The following is a 13916-nucleotide window of genomic DNA, read 5'->3' as shown; positions in this document are numbered from 1 at the left end:
TTAGATTCTCCACCTCATTTTTGAATTATTGAAGCTTCTCTAACACCTCGTCTTTGATTTTGAGGAGGTATAAGCAAGTTTTCCTTGAGAAATCATCAATGAAGGTCACATAATGTTGATGCCTGCCAAGAGATTTTACTACCATAGGACCACATACGTCAGTGTATGAGATCCAAAACTTCCTTAGATCTAGTATCACTTCTTGAAAATGGCTTCTTCATATTCTTGCCTAGAGCACAAACCATACAAGTCCCTTACTGTTCTTCCTTCAGTTCGGGGATGCCATTAACCATTTGATTTAGAGATGGCAAGATCTTATAATGAATGTGTCCATACCTTCTATGCCATAGTTCAGAAGGGTTCACATCTAAGTGAACTAGGGCTTGTGATAGAGGTGTTAAAAGTTTATATAATGCCCCTTCATGAATCCCAATCACCCTAGCATAATCTGTATTAGAGCCCTTACTCCAAACCAAAACATTGCCATCAACAAAAGCAATTCCATCACCCTTACTTCTAGACAAGAAATAGAAAGTAAGTTTTTCTTCAAACCTGAAACATAAAGGATGTTGTTGAGGTGAATACTTCCACCAGATTCGAGCTCCAATGAAGTAGATCCAATCCCTTTCACTATATATCTCTTTTTGTCTACAAGTTCGATTGAATGAGAGGATGTTCCTTTTGACAAAGTCTGAAATTGGCTGCATTCTCCCGTCATATGTCTAGAAGCATCGTTGTCGATAACCCACACATTTTCGTCCTTGAAAGTTCCAGACAAAGCAAAAAATAAACTTCTAGCTCGAAAATGATCTTCAAAATGTATCCCTTGATAGATGTAGCAATATTTCTAAGAAGCTTGAAACCCTTCATCATAACCCTTGCCACAGTGCCAACTAGGATGTGATCTTCAGTCTCCTTGCACCTTAACTCTAAAGCCATGTTGAAAAATGAGGAGACTTGTAGATTATAGATGATTTGCCTTAACTTGATAATTACTTGTGATGTTAATTGGTCTTTTATTACTTCTTTAGTTCTTGTTCATCGAACAATTACCAAAACAATGAAGATCACAAAGAGACACATTAAACAAGATATAGGCTCCAAACCAGGGAAAAACCCCTCCAAGGGGAAAACCCAGAAAGAAAGTTTCTCTTCTTATAGAAACTTCTTACAATGAGACTTCCAAGACCCAAAGACCAAAGCCCAAAATCCCCCCAAGCACCAAATCAGCGCCCCAACGAGATGAATTCTCTTTATATCAAGCGTGAATTCAATTTAGAATCTTCCCGAGCCTCTTAAGCTTAGGACATAGAAGAAACCGCTCCTGGATAGACCTCGTTCACCTGCTAGAGCAAAATCGCCTATGTGTAAAGTTGCTTTCTTAACTCGACCTTTCATCACTCTGTCTTGATCCTGCTTTGAAACCTTTTCTTACAAAGGCGCTCGATAACCCTTTAGTCTTGAATTCTTGGCTATTCGTACAAGTCCTGCTCATCGCTGCTTAACCAACTGCTTCTCGCTCCAAGCCAGCTTCAAGACTTTGACCTTCTGCAACTTCACTCTAGAATTTCGGCCGTGCAATTACTCCTCAGAATTTTGGCCCTACAATTTCAGCCTCCTGCAACTGGTAGCTTAACAGAAACCCTAGCAGCTTCACACGTGTGGACAGAAAAAGAGATAGATCCAAGATGCTTCGATTTCTTCTTCCTTCCTTCGTCCTTTTAGCTCTTTCTTCTCCTTCGCTATTGCAAATTGAACTTGTCGATGAATAGTGCTACAAATGAGTCGAGCTCCTTGTTTTTATAGCCCTCCTTTAGACCAACTTGTCCTTAACTAGGGTCTTTGGTCTTGGAGGAAAAAATGGATTTTTCTTGACAAAAACAAATATGTTTCTTTGTTACAAAGAGGCCAAGTGGGACTATAATACATGACATAAATTCTTCTTTGTCCTAGAAAAACCTAGAAGTGTGAAGAACATGCTTTTGACTTGGACTTGAGCATGAAATATACAAAATATACAATGTCATGATTACAAAAGGTCATTGCAAAGACCGAACCTAGTTACGATTTCCAACGATATGAGGGTTATGCGCTTTTTAGATTTCTTATCAGTTTTTCATACTCAAGATTTGAAATAAGAAAGCATGGTAAAATCTATAATCCAAGCATTCTATCCCTGGTTGGATTTCCCAAGCATCCCTAGATCTATCCTTGATGAAGATTGGTAGAATCTTGCTCCAAAATTTCATGGGCATAATCATTCAACCGCACTACATGTTTCATCCAATGTTGCAATAATCGTGAGGGGAAAAAATAGGAAAAAATCGTAAAAATTGGGAAAAAATCAGTAAAAATCAAGAAAAAATTGTAAAATACAAAAATATTCATTTTTTTTATATCTAAAGCATCTACAACATAAAATAAATACATTGACACATAAATGTGATAAAAGAACTAATATATAAGATGTGTAATATCATTTCTAGTGCTACATCACACATAACAGTGAATCATGCCCTTAATAGTAAGTCATGACACCCGAGTCCCAACTCAGCGTCAAAATATCAACAAAAAATATAATAATGTATCTCATATCATGAGTCATAATGTCATATACAATGAAATGAACCAAATAACTAAAGTCTAATACTACTGATTTCCTCTGCCCCTCTAGATGTAGATGCCAGTGGAGTTGGTAGTGGACTCTGCTATGCTCTAGACGCTAGAGAACTAGGAGCTACAGGAGGTAGACCACGTCCTCTACTGGTGACAGGGGTAGCTTGGGTAGGTTGTGTCACCTCCTCCTCCTGTTGCTCCTCCTCATCAAAAAATCAAAAATAATAATAATAATAATAATAATATATATATAGATATATTTTTTCTCCAAGATTTTTTCCCAAAAAAAGGTGATTGTTTCAAGTTATCATGATTTTTTTGTGAAAAAAAATTAGCATAAAAATCGGGCGATAATATCGCCAAACTAAAAAAAAAGTGATTTTCGGATTTTATCGCGATTTTCGCAACACTGGTTTCATCTTTCATGGAGATTATTTCAAATTTTGGTATTGTGCATAAGGATGTGATGATATACATATTTCTAATTACTTTGGAAGATGAGGCAGTGAATTGGTTTATAGGCTTTGGCAAATGAGAGATATCATCTTTTGCAAGTTTTATTGAATTATTTTACAAGCAATGTGACCATAGCAATGAAGACAACATTAATGATGAAGGCACTCAAGCATCCATCTCATCCTCTCTTGAATACAAGGGTTTGGCGAGCCAAATTCTGGTTTTATGAAGCAAATTTTGATGATTTAAAAAGACTGAATTTGTAGAAAAGCAAATTGAAAATGGAAAAGTTTCATATGCGGCTAACCCCCTCATATCAGAAAGAAGATAGCAACCAAGAGGATGAAAATATTGAAAAAAAAAAATCAAATTGCAGGCATGTATGGCCATAGATCTTTCGTATTTTCATGGAGAGCCTATTTAAGATACTCATGATGAGGATCATAGGGTCAAGATTGCAGATTTTGTGTCTCTTGGACAGACAAACGTATTGGGAGTATATGTAAAAAAATTAAGATAGGAAAACAGCCATGTATTTTCATAAATGCCACAGATTTGTTCCAGCCTAATGGACATTTTTATGATAGTCAATGTATAAATTTTTAAGCCATATCCTCTCTTAGATGAAGCGTATTTTTTGCAGCATCGTAGGTAGATCTTTTACAGCATTGAAAATATATTTACACTGAATTTTTCAGCGAATAACATATTCAGATACTGGCATATTTTTAATGTAAAAAATCAGCATGGGAGTGTGGTTTTGGTACTGCAGTGTTTTCAATTCATGGTACTTTGCACAAATTTCCAACCATTCAAAAAAGGGCAGCAAGTCCTACAATATGAGCAGAATCTTTTTCCGCCTTATACTTCATCTAAATGTTTATTGTAGAGGGGAAGCAAAGAAAGCTTTTACAGTTTTTTATTCGAACCGTGTAAACCATTATTGCTTTTACAGTTTAGTAATGGCATGCCCTATGTATATTTACAACCCAATGTTTATATCTTCTCGATCCACTATTGGATAGAGAAATCTTGTAGTGAAACATGACACTCCTGGTGTGACTTTTGCCTTCTTTCTCATTTTCATGAGTTCACTTCAGATTTCAGCCTCGCTATGATGGAGTTTCCAACGTGTATTCAATCATTTTTGATGTATCCTTGTTTTGGTTCATAGCCAACTATGAGGGAAGATCTCATGTTGTGTAGGAGCTGATTTAGTGGTTGCATTGATTGTGTGACTTAACCTAGCATTTTGTTTCTTCCTATTTAGAATAGGGTTAAATGAATAATCTCTTGTGCATGTCAATCAGCAATCGATTCCAAGCATGCAGTAGAAAGCATGCAGTAGAAAAGAGTGATGATGAGTACTGTTGATGTTTGTAATTTGGACAAGTACTTCCGCACAAGTCTAAGTGACAAGACGTGTGGAAGTCATCCAAAGTCCTCGCTTTAGTAATTCACTTTAATTAAAGGAATTATAGAGTGAAATGTCATTTTATAAAAAATGAATTTAATTTAATGAAATGTAAAGGTTTTACATTAGTAAATTAGATGAATTTTAACTGTTGATCGAGACTTAATCTCAACCGCTAATCTCATTGAGAGATTACTGTTATGAAGACTTCGACATTAATGGTTAATTGATTTGGCCAATACCTCAAGATTAAAAAGACAAGGCTGGGAGGAGGAAAGACATAAGAAAACAAGAGTGATTGAGACACAAAGGACAGTGACTCAAAGAGATCCAGTTGATAAAGAAATTTCATCTAGTAATCAGGTTCAAGAAGACAGCACGAGAAATCTGCAGCAAAACAATCCGCCCCACGCAGGCTGTACAGAGCATCTGCAACAATAGCAAGCAGACTGTACAGCAAATCTGCCACAGCAGCACGCAAGCTGTACAGCAAATCTATGGCAACAACATGCAGGGAGCAAAGTGTGGAGAGTCATATGCTAGTGAGGAGGGTTGCAGGTTGTGCGAGAGCAGCAGATCGAGCCAGACCAACGGGGTTGTACAAATGACGTACAGGCCATATGCAGGCCATACGTCACAGGGATTGAACAAACAACAGGTCAAGGGGGTGTTTCGGGAAGTCTGGTGGGTCATATAAGTGCTCAGTAATATTTAGAATTTTTACTGTAGCTTGTGTTAATTTATTGTGGACCATTTTCCCAGTAAAGGAGCCATTGTATGCTTTTATACTTTTTTCCCCAAGGAAAAATCGTAATTTCCATTAATATTTGAAAATTACATATTGTAGATGCTTGAAGAAGCATATGCAGTAAGTTGTGGCGAACCACCTTCAGATCTTCTTGTACAAAAACCTCCGTAGGGTACACTGGTAGTATGTGCATAATTACATGTCAAAAAAATAAATATATACATAAGGCTGTTCTGTGAAAAAAGCACTGGCAGTAGCTCAAAAAGTCATGAAATCAGGCCCTCTCAGACCCCTGTATTCTGTGGTTGATGTGTGGACAATGGTAGTACTGATAGAAGTCCATTCCCCTCTGTTCATGGATCATCCATAGGCCCCGAGGCTGGATCGCGGCCTCCTTGGATAGCTGATCGGAAATCTGGTAGCGCTCCCTGTAGATGTGATGACAAACAATGGAGTCAAATTGGGATTTTAAATGCAGTGCATCATCCAATATATTCCTGAGTGTGTGTGCATGGCAGATAGATGAACTGTTGAACCAATTAATAATTGTTTTGGAGCCACCAAATATTTGAATGTACCTACACTCTTTTTCTAAAGCAAAGTGCAAAAGATGTCTAAGTGTAATCAATTCTACAAAGTTATTAGAGCCATTGCCCAATCCCATCTGAATTTTAAAGAAGTGGTTCTCTAATAGGTGTAATAGTGGCCCCCCACAGCCCTTTGCTTGGGCAGATCCATCAAAATAGGCCCAAGGAATGCTTCTGTCAATAACTTCAGAGGTAATGGTACATAGGGGAGCAGGTCGATCATCATCAGGAATACTAGAATAAATGGATATTACATGTGCAGAGGCCTATGTCCAGTGAGGTTCGATATCACTGAAAATTGATTTATTCCGGGACAGCCAGATAGCCCAGCATACCAATAGAGGGAGGTTTCTAGCTTTAGGAGGCTTGGCCAAAGTCCACCATGATTGCTAGGCTTCAAGGATGGAATTCCCCTGCCATCGAAAGGTGATAGAGAGGGAGGAGAGGATCAAGGACCAAAAAGCCAGAATGGTGGGGCAATGGAGGAAAAGATGCTCGATAGATTCAGAGGCTTGTCGGCATAGGGTGCACCAAGTAGGGCCAGGGAAGGATCGCTTCATTAGATTCTCACCCATAGGAGCTTTGTGGCGAAGTACAGTCCACATGAAAAGCCTGGTACGTGGAGGGGCCTTCAATTTCCATAATAAACTCCACCACCAGTCAGAGTTTGGTGGCTTATGTGCTGAGTATATAATAGGGTAGCCATCCTTGGGAGTGTAATGACCATGCTTGGCATGTGCCCATATAAGTTCATCATAGCCTTCAAGAATCCTAACATGTGATTCAGTAAAAGCATTAGTGAAACTGTGCCAATTAGGACGCCAAGATGTATAGCTGATTTCCAAGCCTGTGTAAAAATAGTGGTATTGTTTGGGTCTGCAATTTGATCAAGATAGTTAATACCAGCATTCGATAAAAAATTGAATGAGATCAGGTGGGAGCCTGAATGCATTACCACATCCGAACCATGGGTGCCCGACCTAATTCTCCAGGCCAATCCATCACGAATATAAGATATAGAATTTAAGACAGCATGCCAAATGGATGATATGCAAGACCTGTTCCAAGTGGGGACGCGGATCCAATCAAGAGTGTGAAGGGGCCAGATGTATTTCTGTTAAATTATGGTATGTTCTATGCTTAGAGCAGTTTACTTATTTTCTTCTTATTATCGACAGATTAGCAATCACATATACATTAAGTAAAGTGCAGATAGAACATTAAATGATCAACAGAAAACAAGCCAAGACAAGAGACACAAGATGTGGCGGCTAGCTAGGGACAAACCCCAATGCGGGGAAACCCTTTGATCAAATCTTCTTTTATCTTCAATAGTTTAGCGGAGAGAAATAGTACAAAATCTAAATTCTGTAATTTTATATCAACAACAGCAAACCCTAGATCAGCAAAGCCAAACTTGGTCAAACTAGTTGAAATTGACCTCTAAAATATTTGGTCAATTTCCGGTCAACTTGTCCTCGAACAGCCTGAAGAAACAGCCCTTGAACAGCCCAAAAAGTTCAGTCAATTTGCAGATTTCTGAAGTCAACTTGCAGCCCTAAACTAGCGCAGTCAACACTAGTCAAACCAGAGGTCAGATCACCTCTATTTTCATGCCAAAAATTGCGGCCTACCTAGGAGAGGAAACCACACCCAATCCACACTTCCGAATGGTCAACGCTTGGTCAACGCTGGTCAAAGAGATGACCTACTGTCCTAGCGTCCTTCTTTCTACGTCTTCCTTGCCCTAAGACGTCTTCCTTTCAGCCACACGTGTGAGAGAGAGAGAGGCTCCTTTTATGCGTAGGAAAGTGAGAGAGAAGATGAGTGAATGAGTTTTCCAAATGAGGAGTCTCCTTGTATTTATATGCAAACATTGAGTGTGAATAGATGTGATTGTTGGGCTTCTAAGCCTACATAAGTTTGCTGGACGACCTTGACAATTTGTCCATAATCAAAATAATTCATATCTCCATAAATATATATCGGAATCGGATGATCTTAGATCAATCCTACACCTCTCGATGAGAGGAATCTAGGAAAAATATCGGAAGCCATAAATAAGGTGATCCACATGGAGTTTGGCCCTAGTTGCCAATTTTAACACTCCCTCTCAACTAGGGAGAACTTCATCTGCAATCCATCAAACCGCCGTTGCTATCCATCCATCAAATGCACTCTCCTGTACATCTTGACCCCACTCTGCTCCAACTATGAAGAGAAAGAAATGATCGAGGATGTATCATACCATCCTCCACTGACCCGAAGTCAGTCTCAGAGTGTAAAACACTCTCACTGATCCCGATCAATGGAGGTCATCCTAGCATAGGGAGTACGGTAGATACAGCGATGCGTCCATCAATAGTACTACTATGGTCCCTATCCTCATTTCCCGGCTCATTGATCAGATGAGAGGTACTTCCCATGAGTCCCAGACTGCATGGATAGGATGCCTCGACAAGAGAACTAATCATCCTGTCCACAGGAGAACGAATCATCCTCTCTAGTGGATGCCATGGAGAACTAATCATCCTGGCCTACAGGAGAACTAATCATCCTGCTCCACAATCACCACGGAGAACGAATCATCCTGGCCCACAGGAGAAATAATCATCATGTTCCACAGTCGCCACGGGGTGTCACAGGGGAAGGTTGAACCTTTACCTTGTACATAGTGCACCACCAGGGGATGGTGAGTCGCCCTGTGATCACATGTCGCTCCAAGAAGTACCTTGCGCCCTCCTAGAGCTCCCAGAGCTCAATACATCATACTCGACCCTCATAAGAGGGTCTCTGAACGACACCAAGTCGTTCTCGGAAAGTCATGAATTTGACCTTTCCTAGGGGCTTTGTCAAAAATGTCAGCAACCTGTTCATTTATACCAATATGTTGGAGCCTTATTGCTCCTCACTGCACCATATCTCGAATATAGTGGTACCTGATATCGATATGCTTGGAGCGATTATGAAATACAGGATTCTCTGATAAACGAATCCCGCTCTGGTTGTCACACAGGATTACGGTGGTATCCAATGTAAATCCAAACAGCTCACTGAAAAGCTTTCGCAACTAGACTACCTCACAGGAGCCCATGCTAGCAGCAATGTACTCTGCCTCGGCAGTGCTCAAAGCCACCGATTTTTGCTTCCTGCTCATCTAGGATATCGATCCAGATCCTAAAGAGAAACAGCACCCGGAAGTGATCCTTCGGTCCACCACACTACCTGCCCAATCAGCATCAATATACCCAAGTAGTCTCACATCTCCGGCAGTGTATCTCAACCCATGAGTGATTGTGCCACGAAGATATCTCAACAGATTCTTGGCACCAATCCAATGTGAGTGGTGAGGCTCAACCATATGTTGACTCAATGTGTTGACTGCAAAGCATATATCCGGATGGGAGTTCACCAAGAACATTAATGAATCGACGAGTTGACGATTCTCGATAGCATTTCGTAAAACAGGTCTGGCAGCACTATCGCTTAACTTCTTAAAGTCAAGCTCCATCGGGGTAGTTATGAGCTTGCAATCCACCATGCCGAATCTCTCCAATATCTTCACCACATATTTTCCTTGAGATAGGAAAATCTCCCCTAGTTTCTGCTAGACTTCCAGTCCTAAGAAATAGTGCATAAGTCCTAGGTATTTCATCTCGAATTCAAAAGCCAGCTTCCTCTTACATTCGTGAATGAGAGAGTCTGCACCTGTTAGAAAGAGGTCGTCAACATATAGCACCAGTATGAAAGGCTTGTCATCTATAACTTAAAGTAAAGTTTAGGGTCGGCTTCACTCCTAGTGAATCCCAGCTTCATCAAGTAGCTATCGATCCTCTCATACCATGCTTAGGGTGCTTGCTTTAGCCCATAGAGGGCCTTCTTCAACATGAGATTCTCAATCATAAATCTCAAATCCTTTGGGTTGCTCTACATAGACCTCCTCTTTGATCGAACCATGTAAGAACACAGTCTTGACATCCATCTGATGTAGGTTCCATCCTTGCGAAGCAGCAAGGGCTATGATCGAGCGGATGTGTAATGTCCCTTAATAATAAATAATAAATAATATAATATAATATTAAATAAATAAATAAATAAAAAATAGTAATAGTAAATAATAATAAATTAATTACATGCTATAAATAAATATAAATAAGAATAAAACAAGAAAGCAGTAAAAATCAGTAAAGCTATCAAAAAGTAAAAACAAAAGAAATAAAACAAGAAAGCAATAAAGTTGCATGTTGACACATGGAGTGTGTGCATGTGGTTCCCCTTCCAATGTTTGCTCTAGATGATGAGGAACATGAGAGGCATGCCATCATTCCATGATTCCATCATCCATTCTCTTGGGAGAATAGTGTTGTGAGACAAAAGATTCCCTGACATTAGTACGTTGATTGAGGGCTCGGGGGTAGCCAGTTGTAGCAATATTTTGTGCAATTGAACCTATGGTTGGGTGGAGAGTCGTCCCCAAGACTTTGTTGCAGTTAGTAGAATTCAACTAGCATTCAACCCTGAAATCACAAGTGAGAAACATCATCGCCATAGGTAAGTGTCAACATCATCGCCATAGGTAAGTGTCTCTACTCATATTTTTGGAATTGATGTTAATTAGTTGATAAATTGCGTGTTGATTATGAATCGCCTAATTAATCTAATTTATTACATGTTTTTATTTCAAGGCTGTGACATATGGTATCAGAGCCAGGTTTCGATCTGGGGATCTGTGGGTTATGGGCCAACCACGCTTCCGCTGCGCCACTCTGATGGCATATGAGGTCTGAGTCAAGCGCGAGCCTTGGGGCCAGCCTTGGACTAGGATACAGACCGAGGAGGCTTATGCCTGATTCCGAAAGTGGAAAAAAGGACAGAGATTCCTTGGGATTTCCTGGGTGTTGTGAAACTTTCGATGTCTGCTGGTTATACTAGTTTAGCATAGGGTGTCGGGACTGTTACATGAAGTAATAAATAACAAAATAAATGTAATGTCCCTTAATAATAAATAATAAATAATAAAAACTTAACTTCGGGACAAAGTTTCTTAAAGTGGGGGAGTATGTAATGTCCCTTAATAATAAATAATAAATAATATAATATAATATTAAATAAATAATAAACAATAAATTAATAAAAAATAGTAATAGTAAATAAATAATAATAAATTAATAAATTAATTACATGCTCTAAATAAATATAAATAAAAATAAAACAAGAAAGCAGTAAAAATCAGTGAAGCTATCAAAAAGTAAAAACAAAAGAAATAAAACAAGAAAGCAATAAAGTTACATGTTGACACATGGAGTGTGTGCATGTGGTTCCCCTTCCAATGTTTGCTCTAAATGGTGAGGAAGATGAGAGGCATGCTATCATTCCATGATTCCATCATCCATTCTCTTGGGAGAATAGTGTTGTGAGACAAAGGATTCCCTGGCAGTGGTACGTTGATTGAGGGCTCGGGGTTGGCCAGTTGTAGCAAGATTTTGTGCAATTGAGCCTATGGTTGGGTGGAGAGTCGTCCCCAAGACTTTGTTGCAGTTAGCACAATTCAACTAGCGTTAAACCCTGAACTCACAAGTGAGAAACATCATCGCCACAGGTAAGTGTCTCTACTCATATTTTTGGAATTGATGTTAATTAGTTGATAAATTGTGTGTTGATTATAAATCACCTGATTAATCTAATTTATTACATGTTTTTATTTCGGGGCAGTTACAGGATGGTGGTATATCGGGCAACAGGTGCAAATATCTCGTCATAGTCTATACCTTCCTTCTGGGAGAAGCCACGAGCGACAAAACGAGCCTTATACTTTTCCGCACTTCCATCAACTGCATGCTTTATCTTGTAAAGCCATTTTGAAGTGACAACTGCTTTGTCCTGGGGCCTGGGGACCACATCCCAAACATCGTTTTTCATGATGGACTCATATTCCTCAATCATAGCATCCTTCCATACTTGATGCTTGACGGCATCTGTGAATGACGAAGGCTCATTTTGGATGATCGTGCTCATGATGGTCAGGTATCCCTGATACCTGTTCGGCTTCTTACTTTCACGGAAGGTTCCTTGGGGTGCAATGTGTCCTTCCACATCATCAAGTGTCCCCCTAAGCCATGAAGGCCTCTTCCTAGAAGAAGAAGGCTCTTGCAAAGGAGGATCAATAAGATCCATAGGTTCTTCCACATCGGGCATCGTCTCATCTTCCTTTTCCTTTGGTTCCCCGGTGTCAGCTTCTTTAGATCCCCTTAAAGTAGGAAGATTGTCTACTTTGCTAAGAGCCATATCTTCGTCAAAGGTGACATCATGACTAATCTCGACTTCCCTTTGACAAGCTACATAGATTCTATAGCCCTTAGTATTTTCGCTATAGCCCACAAAGATTCCTTTCTTTCCAGATGCACCCAATTTATTCCTTTTCTCTTTAGGCACATGAAAATATACAGGGCTTCCAAAAATTCTAAAATGAGATACGTCAGGTTTCTTACCGGTGAACATTTCTTCGGGAGTCTTGGAACCCAATGCTTGATGAGGGCATTGGTTTTGTACATATACGGCGGTATTTGCAGCTTCGGCCCATAGAAACTTCGAAAGTCTTTGATCATGGAGCATAGCACGGACAGCTTCCACAATTGTACGATTCTTCCTTTCCGCCACACCATTCTGCTCAGGAGTATATGGTGTAGTAGTCTCCCTCTTAATGCCAGCCTCTTTGCAAAAGTCATGAAACTCATTGGATTCATATTCAGTCCCATTATCAGTCCTTAAGGTCTTGATCTTCTTTTTGGTTTGATTCTCGATCAAGGCTTTGAAGTGCTGAAACCAGGAGAACACTTCATCCTTCTTTTTCAAGAAGTATATCCAAGTCTTGCGAGAATAATCATCTGTAAAAGTGAGGTAATATAAATATCCTCCCAAGGAGTTCACAGGCATCATACCGGATATGTCTGAGTGAACCAACTGCAATATATCGGAGGTCTTGCTTTGGCTTGAGGGGAATGGTCCCCTTTTGAGCTTTCCTTCGGCACATCCTGGACATACACCTTCTTGCTCTAATCTGAACTCGGGCATCCCGGTCACCATTTTTCTTACATCGAGTAGAGCTTTATAATGAAGGTGAGCAAACCTCCAATGCCATAGTTCGAATCGAAAAGATGTGTCACAAGACATGACACCCAACGGACTTCCTTCGACCTGATATAATGAATCAACTGGAAACCCAAGAGTAAAAGGATCTTTAAAGTTCTTTTTCCATACACGTACCTTGCCATCATTGAAGGCCACCTTGTAGCCTTTGTCTTCCATTGACGAAATGGACACCACATTCTTTTTGACATCATGTACATATAATACATCTTGTAAGTGGATGGTATTACCCTGATTCAACTGAAAAGTGACATTTCCTACGCCTTTCGCGGGATATTTTGAATTATCTCCAAGAACAGTTTCCAGGTTGGTTTCCTTCTTTATCAGATTATAGAGAGCTTCTTTGTAACCAGTGAAGTGCCTTGAGGCACCACTATCAATAAGCCAATTTCCCAGCGAGTCCGGAGGAGCAGTAGTAGATAGAGTTGCTGGTAGATAATATTCATCTTGCTTATTGTTAACAGTGTTAGATTCATACCTGGAATTTTTTGCCTTCTTGAATGGTTGTCCTCTTCCTTGATTTCCGACACTTCTTTTACCTCTGCCATTTGACCTACCATTCTTTTGATTGCCTTGAGCAGGATTTTGATCATCGTCTCAGTGTGAGTCCCTTTTATCAAGGCAATCCCTTGCATAGTGACCTGTTTTATTGCAATTGTAACATCGTCCTTTTCTTCCACCCTTTGGTCTAGCCTTTCCTTTGAATTTAGCCCCGAATTGTTTCTTCTTTTAGTATGAGAAGAAAAGGCAGAGGGATGACCTTTAAGTATGGGCATTTCTTGCTCTTCCACCCTCGTTTCTTCACCTCAGCTCTGATACCATGTCAAATTATGGTATGTTTTATGCTTAGAGCAGTTTACTTATTTTCTTCTTATTATCCACAGATTAGCAATCACATATACATTAAGTAAAGTGCAGATAGAACATTAAATGATCAACAGAAAACAAG

At 39.7% G+C, this 13916-nt stretch overlaps 1 protein-coding gene across 1 annotated transcript in view; it reads right to left on the bottom strand.

Moving 5' to 3' along the window:
- Window positions 1-5259: 5259 nt before the first annotated feature.
- The window catches only part of LOC149267108 (F-box only protein 6-like), a 29309-nt gene continuing 20652 nt past the window's right edge, over window positions 5260-13916 (bottom strand). The window contains exon 2 of the mRNA XM_089431395.1: window positions 5260-5662. The gene's annotated coding sequence lies outside the window, so the exon portion shown is untranslated. The remainder of the gene's footprint in view (window positions 5663-13916) is intronic.

Source organism: Pinus tabuliformis, chromosome 6 (genome assembly GCF_031772625.1).
Source record: "Pinus tabuliformis cultivar Carrire ecotype Pingquan chromosome 6, CPIR1, whole genome shotgun sequence".
Classification (NCBI taxonomy): Eukaryota; Viridiplantae; Streptophyta; class Pinopsida; order Pinales; family Pinaceae; genus Pinus; species Pinus tabuliformis.
This window is presented reverse-complemented; position numbering and strand designations above follow the sequence as displayed.